The 17,602-nt window shown below is 37.3% G+C and overlaps 1 protein-coding gene and 1 long non-coding RNA gene across 5 annotated transcripts in view; one reads left to right on the forward strand and one right to left on the reverse strand.

Moving 5' to 3' along the window:
• Positions 1–1,754, forward strand: part of LOC140527083 (uncharacterized) — a 36,465-nt gene extending 34,711 nt beyond the window's left edge. The window contains exon 3 of the long non-coding RNA XR_011974665.1: positions 763–1,754. This is a non-coding gene — a long non-coding RNA (uncharacterized lncRNA). The remainder of the gene's footprint in view (positions 1–762) is intronic.
• Positions 1–17,602, reverse strand: part of IPCEF1 (interaction protein for cytohesin exchange factors 1) — a 207,826-nt gene that overhangs the window by 92,745 nt on the left and 97,479 nt on the right. The window lies entirely within an intron of this gene.

Here is a 17,602-nt window from a genome sequence, read left to right on the forward strand (position 1 = left end):
TTACAAAGATAGATGGTGAAAGATTATGAGCAGTATTACCTCATAAAACATAAAGAAGCCATGGGAGGGAAAAAGTTTTAAAGGGAGCTTGGCAATAGTCCAAAGTAAGTAATGCCATCCATCAGGCATTTGGAGATAAAATGGGAAGAAGAATAATGAGCAAAGAAAGGTACAAAACGTCAGTAAAGATTTTTTGTAACAAAGTCTTTTCATCCTTGGACAGCAAAACGAGCATGCATCACAATCCCAGATGTGTTTAGGTAGGAAGTGGAAATAACATAGGAAAAAAAACTGAAATGGGAAAGGCATCTGAACTAGGTCAGGTATACACAGAGGAGATCTGTGATGGGAGTGACACAATTTTGAGGACAGCAAAGCATTAACAGGCAAGGTATCCGAAAGAGGGAAAGATCATTAAAGTGTGGGGCATAGGGCGAGGAAATTACAGACCTTATTACTGCCAAAAGAAAAGGGATTAAAAAGACATTGAGAACTACTGACAGATATACCTACTTTCCCATCTATATAAACTTTTTTGAGAATAATTTAATAAGGTATCATCAAGCATTTATCAAATGCCTATTATCTATAAGGCATTGCTCTAGGTGATAGGAATACAGAAGTGAAACATCACTTATCTTCAAGGATCTCACATTTCAGTGTGGGGATAGAACCTATCCACAGACAAATAAAGGGTGGCACTATGGAAGGGTGGGACTCAACTAATCATCTCCCTCACTTATAAGTGATTACTTTTATTAGGTAAGAATGCTTCTTGAATTAAACAGTCGATGTGAAGATCTATTCACTGCTTGGAATCAATCACATCCATTACTTGATAGATTTGGTCACCCCCTCAGGAATCTGTATAAAAGGAAAGTGCTACCTCAGAACCAGATGGGGATTCTGAGGGTTGGAAGAGGAGAGGAAGGAATCACTCTTCATAGAGGCGAGGCAAGAAACCAAACAACAACAAAAACCAGCAGCCTTGGGGCAACCAGACAAAGCAGAAAGAGTTGACAGGACTGAGCTGTGGCAAACAATATCAAGGAAGATCAACTCAACAAGCATCTCAGGGCAAAAGACCCAAGCTGAAGCCATCTAGTCAAGGACTGAAGGTATTCCCAAGGAAAAATCTACTCTTTCTCCAACTTTCTCTTCCAGTGACTTTCCTTAGACAGATATGATGACACAATCTACTGGTTCATCACATAAACATTTCCAGTAACCTAAATGTTTCCTTAACCATAAATCACTCAAGGTTTAACTAGAACTAGAAAGAAATGTACATTTAGGCAGAGGGCCCAAATTCTGTCTAAATATTACAAATTTTACTTGTTCATCCTTTATGTTTTGAAGAAGATCAATGACATCACCAGTGATGTCTTGATTTGCAGTGAATTATGATTTAATTGAGGGAGAGTTTGCATAAAGTCATCAGCCTAACTCTCTTTCCTGAGTCATTAAGAACCAATAGCAAGAACAAAAGTCAAGGTGACTGATAATGGCCCAGGCTGCCATGGATGATCTTGACAGTTTCGATGCCTGACCAGGCTTTAAGCATTCCACAGTGCCTGCTTCATTTACCTTCGTGGCCCTTAGAGCAAATTGTTCTCATCTGCCCATTCCACCGGAGGGAAGTCTTCACATGCTTAGGACAGATATCCCCCTAATTCACTGACATGTTTGAGGCTTCTTGGTTACATTCAGCCTGGTTTAGCCCATCTGCCTCGATGGTTTACCGTGACAATTTCTTGGAGCCACAGGTGAGAGTTGGGTGAAGGTGGATACCACAAGTGGATGGCCCTCACATCAGAGGTGCTAGTCCTCCTTGAACACCCCATATACCCCTGAATTTGACTAACTAGTGATTCAAAGTGATGGTGATTGAACTCAAAACCTTTCATCTGAAATAGACTCCCTAAAACTACAGAAGAGGGAACTATATGGACCTTAAAGATCATTATATTGCCCCAGGCTTAAAAACAAGTTAATTATTGTAACAGGGTGTTAAATATACAAAATAAATGCAGATTACTAGGAATGGGAGCACATTATCAATTAGAAAAATTGAGAAAGGTATGTTGGAAGGTGGCCGTTGAACTGAGCTTTGAAAAGCACTGGGGGTTTCAAGAGTCAGAAGTAATAAAAGGGAGATAGAAGAGCATAAATGCATGAAGGCAGGAAATGAGAAGCTATTTAAGGAAAAAAGCATGTAGTTACTATGGGGAGAGCAACGTGCAATTGGCCTGGAAAGATAGGTTGAAGACAGATTGAAAAGTTCCAACAGACAAATTTGTCTTTGATCCTAGAGGCCATGGGGAGCCACTGATGTTTCTTAAATTAGGAAGGGACAAAGTCAAATGTATTTTAGAAAATATCAATTTAGCAGATGAATAGCGAAGAGATTAGAATGGAAGAAGGGAATCTAATTAAGATGTTATTACAGTAGTCCCTGGGAGAGCTCATGAGGGCCTGAACCACTATGGCAGTGGAGGGAAAGTGACAGATACAAGAGATGTTGTGTCGGTAGCACCAACAAGTCTTGACAATGTAGGGGTATGAATGAGAGAGAAGAATTAAGGGTTATTCCTAGTTTACAAACTGGGTGACTGGGGAAATGGTGATGCCAACAAAAGCAGCAATCACAAAAAGTTAAAAGGAGGCAAAAATTTAAAGAAAAGATAGTGAGTTCCATTTTGGACATGGTAGAGTTAGGATTCCTATGAGACACTCAAGTAAAGATGGCCAACAAGTAGTTAGAGAAGAAGGGCCAGAGACCATGAAAGAGATAAGGGCTAATATACAGACTTGGATGTCATCTTCACAAAGATACCCATTGAATTCATGGAAACTAATGAAATTCCAAAGAGATAAAGAGAAAAGGAGAGTCTTGGGGAAAGCCCTGTTGTATAACCACTCAAAGAGGTTGGGGATCGGGAAGATTGATGATAATCATGCAAGGAAGCATTTGCAGATTTAATGATAGAGATAAAAAGAGAACCATGACAGATTAGTGACACAGAAACTGAGAGAAGAGAGTATATCCAGAAAAGGAGGGTATTTAATAGAGTTAGAAATTACAGGCAAGTCAAGAAAGCACTGAACTGTACATACCCTTTGACCTAGCAATACCACTACTAGACCTGTACCCTAAAATGATCAAGGAATGAGAATAAGGATATAACTGTACAAAATATTTATACCTGGCTCTTTTTTTTCAGTAGTAAAGAACTATAAACTAAAGGGGATGTACATCAACTAGGAAAAGGATGAACAAATGATAGTATATAAATATAACCAAATATTGTTGCACCATAAGAAATTACATAAAGGGACCATTTCTGAGGCACTTGGAACGATTCATGTGAACTGATGCAGAGAGAAGGGAGCAGAATAGTGTATACAATTAATAGCTTTAAAAAAGAAAAATAATTTTGAGAGACTTAAAAATTCTGACCAATGAAATGACCAACCATGAAGCCAGAGGACTGATGAAAAAGCATGCTACCTAATTCTTGACAAAGGGGTATTGGACTTGGGATGAAGAATGAGACATTTTTGGACCCAGTTCATGTCAGAATTTGTTTGGCTTGACTATGCATATCTATTACAAAGGTTTGGGTTTGTTTGTTTGTTTTTCAATTTGGGAGGTAAGTTGAAGGGAGAGGAAAATAGAAATAGAGCACTTCCCATACACTCCCTCCAAAAAAAGAGAAAAGAGGAAAACCAGAAGTAATCACAATAAGGCCAGTTTTCAAGGTTTTGAATTGAATTTATTATACTTTTAAAAAAAAAACGAGCTCCACAGTTCTAAAACATATAGGAAAATGTTCCACTTATTTGGCATTTTTAAAGTTCAGAATAAAAATAAAATTAAATGTAAAAGTGAAAAAGAATTCAAGAAGGACAAGGACTGAAAAGATAGCAATAAATAGATCAGCTATGCAGTCATACCTTTATAAAGGTATGAGAAAGTAACAGAAAGACTTGTACAAAGGATGTTTCACAAGAGATTACATCTTTACAACATGTTATTACTTGAAAGATGTAAAGAATATGGGATCTCAATATTCTAATTGTTTTCTATTATTAAAAAGAGTCTTCTTTTGGGTTCAGCAAAATACCTTCTTAAAGTATCATGTCCAGCAAGGTGTCTCCTATGCATATGACAAAATTATACAAGATTCCATGAAAAATGCAACAGAGATAACCTCGTCTGACACTGTCTAGACATCATACCAATTGTTCACTAAAGATATACAGTCACTAAAGGGATATCATTGATGTGAAGGAAAAATAATATACAGTCCAAGTTGAAGAAGGTTTTGTTATAGATGGCAAATCTTTCTACAGATGACATTGTGATAATTATAACAATCCTCAAAACAATTTAGAACTTTCTAAATGAGATTCAAAACCATTTAACATATTTGGTCTAACAATCCACACGGAAAAAAACAAGTGGATAAAGAATGCCTATAATTCAGACTATGAAAACCCATTGGGCAGACAACCTATAGAATTCATCCACCAGTATGCACATCTCAGACAGACACTGAAAATGGACAATGTGATTGGTCCATCCATAATTGGTCAGGAAGAAGAGAGCAAATGAGATTAGCCTCACCAAATTGTACCATATTTTTAGTGAGCTCAAATTTCTCCTTGAGACAAATGTCAATCCTTTTAATCCTAATCTTCCAGTAACGGTACATGACTATGAGTTGAAGAATATTTCATTCTCTGAATGAAACTGCAGATCACTCAAAACACAATGAAGTGGCACATGGTAAGCATAAACAAGCTGGACATATTACATGCAAGGAATTAAGAAGTAGTACAGATGACGTCAAGGAAATGGATAAGCGAAAAAGAAAAGAAGTAGGCCAAGCAACTTATCAACAGTTTGAGTACCCCAGTGTTATTCTTTTTATGTCAAGAAAACTCAAAGAAGGCACATTGGGTCACCCCACTTCAGTCCCGGGCAGCAAATTTGTAGTATGATATGGATGAGAGTAATATAAGAGGATCAGGCCTAGAGGGATTGATCATTATTGGAGGCTACAATGATGAAATGACAGATCCATCTGAGTATCATGTATTTGAACCTAGCACTGTGCTTTGTATATAGCTGGCACTTAAAAATTATTTGTAGAATCAATAAACTGAATGAAGTTCCAGAATACTAAAAGTCTTCCTCAATTAGAGGCACAGACACTTGAAAATGATTGACCTATTAATCTACTCAAGAAAAACTCAGTCAATGAAAAATGTATAATAACCATATTGTGACATACAGTTGAATGGTCATCCCATTGAATTAGTTCATAGTAATAATAGCTAGCATTCATGTAGCACTTTAGAGTTCATAAAGCACCATACATATGTTAATTCATTTAATACTCTCCATTCTGTGAAGTAGATACTACAGTTTTCCACATTTTAAAGATGAAGAAACAAGGAAAAAAGAGGTAAAGTGACTTGCCCCAGGTTTATACCTCTAAAATGTGCACTCTGAGTTCAGAGTGGCAGGCAGAGTGGAGAGAGTGCAGAACCTGGAGTCAGGAAGATTCATCTTTCTGAGTTCAAACATGGCCTAAGGCACTTGCTAGCTGTGTGACCATGGACAACACTTAGCCTGTTTGCCTCAGTTTCTCTTCTGTAAAATGAGTCAGAGAAGGAAATGGCAAACTGTTCCAGTATCTGCCAAGAAAACCCCAAATGAGGTCACAAAGAGTCAGACACAACAATGAACTGAACTTCCTAACTCCAAATTCAATGCTCTCACCCACTGCACAGCTATTTTTTCTCAGACACTGAAGATGGACCTTGAAATCAATGAAGGAAAGAAAGCTGACTGAATTGCATGGGGGAAATTTTACTTTTTTTCATACCTATACTTTCATTAGTGAAGTAACTCCTTCTACCAATATAGATTGGCACCTTCTCTGCATTTTACAGTTTTATAAAGTTGCCTATAAGTCACCAAACTTATCAATTTAGTGACTTGATCAGGGTCACAAATCCAAAACGTACCAGAAGTGAGACTTGAACTCAGGTTTTCCAATCAGGAATCAGGTTGGTGTTTACAGATTAATTTCTTAAGTAACATATGATATTCATTCTTGTCAGAAACCTTAAACTTTGATCTGCCCCAGTAGTGATCCTTCTAATCTAAGCTTGTATATAATCCAAAGAATTTCTCAAACTGGTTGTAACCCCCCAATACTCCTCCCACCATCCTTAATAGGTTTTATAAGGTGAAAATCATAGAATTTCCATTTCTTTCAGTTTTATATTATATTTCCAGGCAAATATAATGTAGTAGACATAGTATTATCCTTGAAGTCAGGAAAACCTGAGTTCAATCCTGTTTCATACACTCATTAGTTGTATGACCCCTTATAAGTCATTGAAACCCACTCAGTCTTGGTCTCCTTATTTGTAAAGTGGGATTGATAACAGTAAAGTGCTTTGAAAACTTTAGAGCACTATGTAAATGTTAGGTATTACTATACTCCAAGGACCTTAAAGGTGTATTTGTTCAGATGGAAAATAAAATACTGGCTTAAGAACTTCAGTGAACGTCAGCTACATCTTATTTCTCAAAACAGGAAGTAGAACCAATGTACTCAGCGTCAGTCTGAAGAAAGTCTCGCTTGTGGGTTTGTACTTGGGGAACGACAGATAGGAGACGTTGTGCAATAATGGTTTCCAAAAGAGATCACAAGTAATTGCCAAAACCTTGTTCACATTCAAGTCTCCCTCTTTTCAATGCAAACATTACAGCCAAAAAGGAAAGGATTCACCCAACCACCTTAAGATTAAACTTCCCAGGGCAATTTATTAATTTATTTTTGTACACTAACATTTATTAAGAGTTTGCTGAGTCCAAGACACTGTAGCAATGCCAAATCTTCTATCACAGTGGAATCATTGTGTAAGTAATCAGTGTTTCCTATTATTTATGTTCTAGGTTGTTGTGGTTAGTTGCTACTTTTGTTGTTTGAAAATTTACAAGATAACTATTAAGTGACCATTAATCCACAGAGTATTTTATAGAGGGATTCCTTCTTCAGGGAATGAATTAGACAAGATGGGACAGAGGTCCCTTCCCACTCTGAGTCTGCGATTCAGTGATGTTTCCAAGTTTGGTAATTGGTTAAAAGTAGATGATTAAAAATACAGCGGCACCCCTGTACATAACTGTGGTAAAAGTATATGGATAATGCCCACTTGAATCATTCAGGCACAAAAGTCTGTTTCACATCTCCCCGTTAAGCTGACTCCACAGTCAAGTTGCGACTATACATTAGTAAGAATAGTTTTCACACACAGGCTGTATCATCATTCATTAACTTATAATAAAACTTTACAGTTACTTATTCTCAAGGCTCTCACTTACTACCATGTAGACATATCCTGAGTCAATACAATAAGCATTCAATGGAAGGAAAAAGATTTAAGTCCACAATCTGCACCTCAATGAGACCAAATATATGTAATGATTACAAAGAAAACAAAATTAAATATAGATATTCCTGAATACTCTTCACTGGCTCTAAGGATCTACCTTTAAAATAGAAAATTCTGATATAGAAAATTATTATTCCTTGTCATATGATTGCACAGGAATAACCTAGATCTGACTGAAGGAGGGGGGAGGGGAAAGAAGGAGAGAGGTATAGAATTTGGAAGTCAAGACTTTAAAAAAATATTAGAAATTTGTTTTAACATGTAATTGGGAAAAATAAAATAATATATACTTTTTTAAGATGTTAAAGAAAATTATTATTTCCAATTAAAGGCTATGGCCATCAAGGATAACAATAGTAGTGCATTTATATCATTTTCAAGTTTATAAACTGCTTTGCAATATGTTATCTCATTGGACCCTCACAACAACCCTGTCTGGGAGGGAGCTGCTATTACTGTATTTCACTGCATAATTGTTGCACTCTGTTTTTTCACTCCAAAAGTTAGTTTATAACCTTTTATCGCTTAATTGTCACATAGTACACATCTGTTCTTCACACCACTTAAAAGGTAAACAGAGGGGCAACGTATTCACCAATGGCAAATAAATACACATTTATCTCTAGTGCATTGCCAACCTCCAACCTAGAATTCTCATCTCACGTATATTTCCAAAAGCTGACTTCCATGGTTTGTTTACAGAACTGCAGTACTCATAGTATTATCACTCTACCCAATGAAGAGCCATAGACACAATGGGAGTAAGCAAGCAGGCCGGTGAAGCTGCCATGAGTAAGTCATGTGATATGGTAAGACTTGCATCTTTCCATACTAGCTAAACTATACAATTCATCTGTCAGCAATACAGTCTAATACTCAATGATTTTTAAGTAATACCAGCACAATTTTTCTAATTTAAAAAAAAGCTTCACATAATGATCTCACCTCATTTTTTGCAAAAAATAAATGGCATAACATCTGCGACAATTATGCAGTGAAGTACAGTATCCTCATTTTAAAAAAGGGAACATAGAGGCAGAGAGCAGTTAAGTGACTTGCTTACAGTCATACAGGACCCTAAGTGTAAAAGACAGGCTTTGAAACCAGATCTTTCTGACTCTTAGCTCAACCGCTTATCTACTATAAATGAAGAAAGATAATTTGCATAGTAGCATTTACTTTTCCTCATTTCATAAACACTTTATTAAGAAATGGCACTCTGTGTCTAATCAAAGAAAAATCAGATGTGACATAGATTACATTATGGGCTTCTAATTAGTTTAGATGCTGTGTTTCCTGACTTTGGGGATATGCTTTCCTGAAGATGTGTCCTAAACGCTTCAGAGGAACGTGAAATCACCTCACTAACTCTATTTTTATATATTTCCTTTCTGGTTTTGTCATGTACCATTAAGTACTCTGCAATCTAAGTTCTGCCTTTTTTGCTAACTTAGCAGTAAGGCTAAGAAGAATTGTTATTACATACTAACTTGTCATGAAATTGTGTGTGTGTTCATCCTTCGTTGCTGAAGAAGACCATGCCATCAGAGAAATCATGACATGACTTGCACTTGACTTTGTTTTGAGTGAGGGAGGGTTGTGTAGGTCACCAGCCTCACTTCTCCTCCAGAGCCATCTGAATCCAGTGACCAGATATGCGTCAGGATGACTGGAGATGACCCAGGATGAGGCAATTGGGGTTAAGTGACTTGTCCAAGGTCACATAGCTAGTGAGTGTCAAGTGTCTGAGGTGAGATTTGAACTCGGGTCCTCCTGACTCCTGCACTGATGCTCTATCCACTGTACCACCTAACTGCCTCTCATGAAATTGTAAACATCTCCCAAAGGAAGAACAGTAAAATGGAAAGGATAAGTCATTTACCAACACCCTACACCTTTACCTACTTCCACTTAAACAACAACTCCTTTTGAAATGGCATTTAAAAGTTGCCTCACCTCCACCTGTCAGTCAGTCAACAATCATTGAAGCACAAACTGGATACCAAACACTAAACTTAGCATTGAGAATACAAAGCCTGGCACAGTGAGGTGGGGTAGGGTGGAGGAATGCCCCTGCCCTTAGGGATCTCACATTTTATTGGGGATCTTTCAAGGACCCTTTCTCTTATTAGCACTTAATTCTAGGTTCCCTGAATTCCCTAGTAGTTTTATGTTTGTTTTTTGTCTGCTCAATTAAATAATTAGATGGTAAGCTACGGGAGGACAAGCAGAGATTCTGACTTACATTTGTCTTGTTTTCCTCCAGGTACCTAGAAGTTGCAAGGGAGTCACCATCAGCAGTCTGAGAATTCAGTAATGTCTGCTTGTGCTTTGGCATTTCAGGGCTTTATATCCTCTGCCTGCTGCCAGTGACCTCCTTCCCTTGTCTAACAAGCAGAGGAGAGAAGGAAGGGAGGATACCAGGATTTGGATAGCATCCTTCAGCATTCCTCCATCCCTAGTCAATGATTGGCTGAAGTGTCAGAAAGAATCACATTCACTAGCTGGATATAACCACCAATTTAAACTGTCTCTAGCTAACCTGATGGCAGCTGACAATTCAGTCAGTCAGTGACATTGCAGGAAAGACAGGGTATGGTATCATCCCCTTACAGATTTATGAGCCTCTTTAGAATGAATAGGGCCATATTAGTGAAACATTCCTACTTATACCTGCTTGCTCTGATTCCAGGTCATTCAAAAGGGGAAAGGGGGTGTGGATGGGGAGAGAGAAAATACCTACCAAACAGAGAACAAAAGGTCACAAAGTGGCTCATTTAAAGGCATGATACTTCCCTCCCTGCTGTACCAATATATGCACACACTTTCTTTGCAACTTGGGGACAACTTCTATTTTCACTATTTTCTTTGTATACCCAGTGTCTAGCACTATACCTGGAACAATAGGAGGTTTTGTTGATTGATTCACTGATTGATTTATAACCCCTTTTGTTGCCACAATATTGGTTATTAAAAATATAAAAGACCCATCCTGCTTTATGCAAACTCAATACTTGAAATTCCAGACTTATGGAAAAGTTGAATTATAATGCAATCTTTTAGTTTGCAAAAAAGGTGAAAAACAGGCCATCTTTAATATCCTTTAAGCAATACCGCTTCTAGGACTGTATCCCAAAGAGATCATAAAAATGGGGAAAGGACCCACATGTACTAAAATATTTATAGCAGCTCTTTTTGTGGTGACCAAGAACTGCAAATCAAGGGGATGCCCATCAGTTGGGGAATGGCTGAATAAATTGTGGTATATGAATGTAATGGAATACCATTATGTTACAAGAAATGATGAAAAGGTGGACTCCAGAAAAACCTGGAAAGACTTATATGGACTGATGCTGAGTGAAGTGAGCAGAACCAGGAGAACATTATACACAGTAACAGTCACAGAGTGCAAGAACTGTTTTTGATAAACTTAACCCTTCACAGCAATGCAAGGGCCTAAAACATTTCAAAAGGACTCATGACGCAAAATGCTGTTCACATCCAGAAAAAGAACTATGGAGTCAGAACACAGAATGAAGCAGACTATTTTCCCTTTTGTTAAGTTATGTTTTGTTTTGTTCTTCTCATGGTTTTTCCCATTCATTTTAATTCTTCTATGCAGCATGACTAATGTGAAAATATGTTTAATTGGAATGTATGTGTAGAGCCCATAAAAGATTGCGTGCCGTCTTGGAGAGGGAGAGAGAGAAAATTTGGAAATTATGGAAGTGATTGTTGAAAACTGAAAACAAATAAATTAATAAATTTGGGGGAAAAAATTCCCTAGTGCATTCAAAATAATAATTTACAAACATTTGATTCACATACAACTTTTCAGAGATGCAGGATACAATTATATTTAATATTTTTATTATCACTGTCCTAATACTTAAATAACAACATAAGAACAGACATTATAAGTATATTGTACTGAAAAAAATGTGGAAAATTATCTGTGGCAGGAGGAAAAGGGGAAAAAAAACTTCCTCACAGTACCCTGAATAAATCTCATGCTTTCCCATCTCTGTGTTTTTACTCACGCTGTTTCTCTCACCAAGAATGTGCCTCTTTCCCCATCATCCATATTGTACACAACCTTCAATATTTAATTCAAGGCTCTGTGAAGCTTTCTCTGATCATGTCAATCCAAGTCACTCACTTAATTAAAGAAAATAAAGTGACTGAATTCCTTCCTCAAAAACAGAATTTTATTTCATTTATTCATATATATTTATTTTGTTTCATTAATTACTTTTGAACTCAAATCTAAGATGTTGAAATCCTGCAACTTTCAGTATTGGCATTTCAATGTGGCATGTCTCCATGGCAAGACTAAGTCAGGGAGGTGCTAGACCTAGGATAAAAAATTGACATCAATGAGATTGAATTTCTGAAATTCCTGCTGAATCCGATGTTTTTTGAAGTGAATCTGGGTTTCCTTTCATAATGGAAGTATCCCTTTACTAATACACATCTTGGACTAAAGAATTCTAATAATAGTTTTTAGGACCAAAAGGATATAGGAAGTTGCTCATCTTTTTTCTAGTGATATAGTTATTATGAAATCATTGTTGTTATGTTGATGGAGTAAATAGGAGTTGAAGAAAATCATGAATATCTTAAAATCCTTTATGAGCTATGTCAAAATAATAATGATTTTTTTTCCTTGTGCCAAGATCCAGATCCTGTGGATGAATAAATTCACTGAGGCAGAATGGTATAGTGAAAAGAGAATGCAGCTGTGAAGAGAATGGGGGTCCAATCTCAGCTCTGCCACTAACTCCCAGCATGACCTAGGATGAATCACGCTTCTCCCTCCTAGTGACAGTTTCACATATCCAAAATGAGAACATTAGATTAGATAGAGCACTCATGGGAATTTCCAATCCTAACAACCCATTAGGTTATGGCTTTAGCTCTTTATTAGCATTATATGTTGACTCTTCTAGGCCATGATGAGACTTTTTTTAAAAGTCCTGTTTGAGTGCATTAAATGATATAATTTGTTCTGAAAGAGTTCAGAAAATTTAGAAATGAAAGGAACATCTCAACCAACTAGCTCAGACTGTACTGGATCAAGACTTGCTGCTCCAATGTTATTGACAAGTGACCATCCCAGTCTATTATTGAAGGTCTTCAATGAGGAGATATCTATAACCTCAAGACACAGTTCATTTCACTTTGAGGTGGCAGTAGAGTGCTGTCCTTGGAGTTAGAAAGACTCATCTTCCTGAGTTCAAATCTGGCCTCAGACACTTAGTAAATGCATGACCCTGGGCAAGTCACTTGCTTGCCTCAGTTTACTCAGCTGTAAAATGACCTGGAGAAAAAACAGCAAATCACTCTAGTATCTTTGCTAAGAAAACCCCAAAATGGAGTCATGAAGAGTTGGACAGAACTGAAACAACTCAACAACAACAAGAAATTGTTAGTAAGTCTGTCCCTATAGCAAGCTCAAATCTGCCTCTCTGTAATCAAAGGACAACTAATTGTTCCTATTTCTCAAACCTAGAACCAAACAGAGCACATTTAACCCTCTTATCACATGACAATTATTCAAATACTTGAGGCTGCAATTACATGGCTGTTAAGTCTCTTCTTTTTCAGACTGGATATCCTCAGATTTTTTTAAACTTGTTTTCATATAACATGTTCTACAATACTCTTTCTTACCATCTTGGTCACCCTCTTCTTCATGTGATACAAATTGAATTCATAACAAAATGGAAAAGGATTTGTTATTTTTTATTATTACTTATTATTATTCCTTCATAAAGGAAAAAGCATTTATTAAGCACTTACTATATACCAGACACTATGCCAATTTAGGTTCTAGGAAATACTGGGGTTACAAGTTCAAAAAGTGAGACTGGCCTTGGTCTCAAGGAGCTTACACTCTAATAGAGAAGAAAATACATACAGGGAACAGTAACTAGAGAGTCATTTCATCAAGGCAATCACAGATGGTCAGTTCATCCACAACTCAGTCAACTGACAATCCCATTTCCTGAAATCATGATGAAATTTATTTGGTTACCATCCCCAAATCAAGAGGTAAAAAGATAGGGAGAGAGAAGGAAAGAGTTATGTGTGTAGCAACATGGCCTAGGGAAATGGTCAAACAGGATATTAGGTATAGTCTAGGAGCCACCTATATATAGTGAGTTAAGTAAATTTAGAGTTTCTCTGTCCCAAAGCAAGATGGTTTACACCCAGGGTGAGAGTTCAAGAGTTTCATGGATTAATTCCTACAGGAACTAGGATATGTCTAAAGTCCATGAGAGGATCGCTAATGCAAAATACAGAGAGTGCTGATCTAGGTAGGGAGAGTTGGGACAGTGATAATAGGGTAATTGGAGAGATGGCCCAGGACAATGGCTAGATGAAGTTCTTTTCTTAAAATATACAGTCAGGGGGCAGAACCAAGATGGCAGAGTAGAAGGATGTAGCTCTAGAAGCTCTCCTCTCACAGCCCGTAAAATACTTGTAAAAAATTACTCTAAACATATTCTAGAGCAGCAGAAGCCACAAAACAATAGAGTGAAAGAGATTTCCAGCCCAAGATAGCCTGGAAGACCAATAGGAAAGGTCTATCACACCAGGTCAGAGTGGAGTGCAGCCTGGCCTTAGCCACACCATGGCAGGGACAGGACTGGAGCAAGTTTCAAGGTGCCACCAGCAGCAGCTTTGGGTCCCAGATTCCTCAACTCACAAACACCAAAGACAGCTTCAAAGGTCAGTGACAAAGCTCTTTCACCTGCATGAGAAGGAAACCCAGAAGTCTAGCTCTGGTCCCAGATGGTGGCAGCTTCCGTTGTTGGAGCCCTGGCCTAAAGACCCTGGGGGAATTAAGCAGCTGATCTGAAACTCAGCCCTGAGTGGTGACTTCTGGGGTAAGGAGGAGTGCTGGCATGGTAGATCTGGCAAAGGCTTTGGAGAGGGAATCCTGCTCCCAGACCACAGTGCAGCCAGGAGAGAAGTTTACTCCTCTCCCTTGATTGTGCTACCTTGGAGGAACTGAGAACTTACAAGTCCCCAGAGTATACCCTCCTCTTGACAAAAGACTCAAAAGTCAAGTAACAGGCTGGGAAAATGCCCCCAAAAGGGAAAAAGAATAAGACAATAGAAGGATACTTTCTTGGTGAGCAAGTATTTTCTTCCATCCTTTCAGATGAGGAAGAACAAAGCAAACCATCAGAGGAAGACCTAAAAGTCAAGGCTTCTGCTCCCCAAACCTCCAAAATAAATATGCATGGTGTCAGGCCATGGAAAAGTTCAAAAAGGATTTTGAAAATCAAATAAGAGAGGTAGAGGAAAAATTGGGAAGAAAAATGAGAGCAATGCAAGAAAATCATGAAAAGTGAGTCAACACCTTCCTAAAGGAGACCCAAAAAAAAATTGGCATAGAGTCTAGTACATAGTAAGTGCTTAATAAATGATTTTTCTTTATGAAGGAATAATAATAAGTAATAATAAAAAATAACAAAATGAGAAATTAACAACTTTAAAAATAAACTAATTCAAATGGCAAAAGAGGCCCAAAAAGCCAATGAGGAAAAGAATGCTTTAAAAAGCAGAATTAGCCAAATGGAAAAGGAGGTTCAAAAGCTCACTGAAGAGAATAGTTCTTTCAAAATTAGAATGGAGCAGATGGAAGCTAATGACTTTATAAGAAACCAAGAAATTACAAAACAAAACCAAAAGAATGAAAAAATAGAAGACAATGTGAAATATCTCATTGGAAAAACAACTGACCTGGAAAATAGATCCAGGAGAGACAATTTAGAAATTATGGGACTACCTGAAAGCCATGATCAAAAAAAGAGCCTAGAAATCATCTTTCATGAAATTATCAAGGAAAACTGCCCTGGTATTCTGGAACCAGAGGGTAAAATAAATATTGAAAGAATTCACTGGTCACCTCCTGAAAGAGATCCAAAAAGAAAAACTCCTAGAAATATTGTAGCCAAATTCCAGAGTTCCCAGGGTAAGGAAAATATATTGCAAGCAGTCAGAAAGAAACAATTTAAGTATTGTGGAAATACAATCAAGAAAACACAGAATCTGGCAGCTTCTACATTAAGGAATCGAAGGGCTTGGCATATGATATTCCAGAAGTCAAAGGAACTAGTATGAAAACCAAGAATCACCTACCAGCAAAACTGAGTATAATACTTCAAAGGTAAAATATGGTCATTCAATGAAATAGAGAATTTTCAAGCATTCTTGCTGAAAAGACCAGAGCTGAATAGAAAATTTGACTTTCAAACACAAGAATCAAGAGAAGCATGAAAAGGTAAACAGAAAAGAGAAATCATAAGGGACACACTAAAGCTGAACTGTTTACATTCTTACATGGAATGATAATATTTGTAACTCTTGAAACTTTTCTCAGTATTTGGGTAGTTAGAGGGATTATACACACATATAGAGAGAGGGCACAGGGTGAGTTGAATAGGAAGCGATATCTAAAAAAATAAAATTAAGGAGTGATGGAGGAATATATTGGGAGGAGAAAGGGAAAAATGGAATGGGGCAAATTATCTCTCATAAAAGAGGAAAGAAAAAGTTTTTCCAATGGAGGGGAGAAAGGAGGAAGTGAGAGGGAAAAAGTGAAGCTTACTCTCATCATAATTGGCTTAAGGAGGGAATAACAGGCACACTCAATTTGGTATGAAAATCTATCTTACACTACAGGAAAGTAGAGGAGAAGGGGATGTGTGGGGGGGATGGTAGAAGGGAGGGCAAATGAGAGGAGGGGGTAATTAGAAGTAAACACTTTTGGGGAGGGACAAGTTCAAAAAAGAATAGAATAAAGGGGGGGCAGGATAGAATGGAGGGAAATATAGCTAGTCTTTCACAACATGACTAGTATGGAAGTCTTTAGCAAAACTATAGATATATAGCCTGTATTCAACTGCTTGCTTTCTCAGTGGGGATGAGTGGGGAGGGAGGGAGGGAAAGAAGTTGGAACTCACAGTTTTAGGAACAAATGTTGAGAATTGTTTTTGCATGTAACTGGGAAATAAGAAACATGTCTTGGGGTATAGAAATCTATCTTCTCCTACAAGAAAAGAGAGAAGATGGGGATAAGGGAAGGGAAGGGTGTGATAGAGGAGAAGGTAGATTGGGGGATGGGATAATCAGAATGCATGGGATTTTGAGGTGGGAGGAGGGGAGAGATGGGGAGAAAATTTGAAACTCAAAATCTTGTGGAAATTGATGTTGAAAATGAAAAATAAATAAATAAATTGGAAAAAAAAAACTGGCAGGGACTTGGTCTCAGCTCCCCTAACCTTTTGAAATTCACAAGAAAAAAAAATAAAATATGCAGTCCATATTTGAACACATTGCTCACCTACTGGTCTGATCAGGAAAGAATGCAATGGAAGGATAGCCTCTCTTCTTCTAGACACTATTATGTTTCTCTTAATGCAAGCTATTGCCTTAACCTTTTTTGCTTACCAAATCATGTTGTTGACTCATAATGAACCTACGGACCACCAACACCCCGAGATCTTTAAAAGCACCTTGTTCTTCATCAGAGATACTTGTTACAAAATTTTCACACTTTTCTGCTTTCCTTTTAATTTCGATTATATTGGTGTTGTTTGTACAAAAACTTTTTCACTTTATATAATCAAAATTATCCATTTTATACTTTATAATGCCCTCCATATTTTCATTGGTCCTAAAATCTTACCTTTTCCATAGAACTGACAAATAAACTATTCCAGACTCTCCTAATTAATTTATGGTATCACCTTTTATGCATAAATTATGTACCCATTTTGAACTTATCTTGGTACGCTGTGTGAGATGTTAATCTATATCTAGTTTCTGCCATACTCTTTTCCAGTTTTCTCAGCAGTTTTTTTCAAATAATGAGTCTGTTGCAAAAGCATGAATTTGGGGTTTATCATATACTAAATTACTATGGTTATTTACCATAATGTAACATGTACCTAACCTATTCCACTGATCCACCACTCTATTTCTTAGCCAGTACTAGATTGTTTTGATAATTACTGTTTTATAATACAATTTAGATCTGGTACAGCTAGACCACTTTCCTTCACTTTTTAAAATACTTTTTCATTGGTTCCCTTGATATCCTTGACCT

The sequence above is a fragment of the Notamacropus eugenii genome, chromosome 2 (assembly GCF_028372415.1).
Source record: "Notamacropus eugenii isolate mMacEug1 chromosome 2, mMacEug1.pri_v2, whole genome shotgun sequence".
Classification (NCBI taxonomy): Eukaryota; Metazoa; Chordata; class Mammalia; order Diprotodontia; family Macropodidae; genus Notamacropus; species Notamacropus eugenii.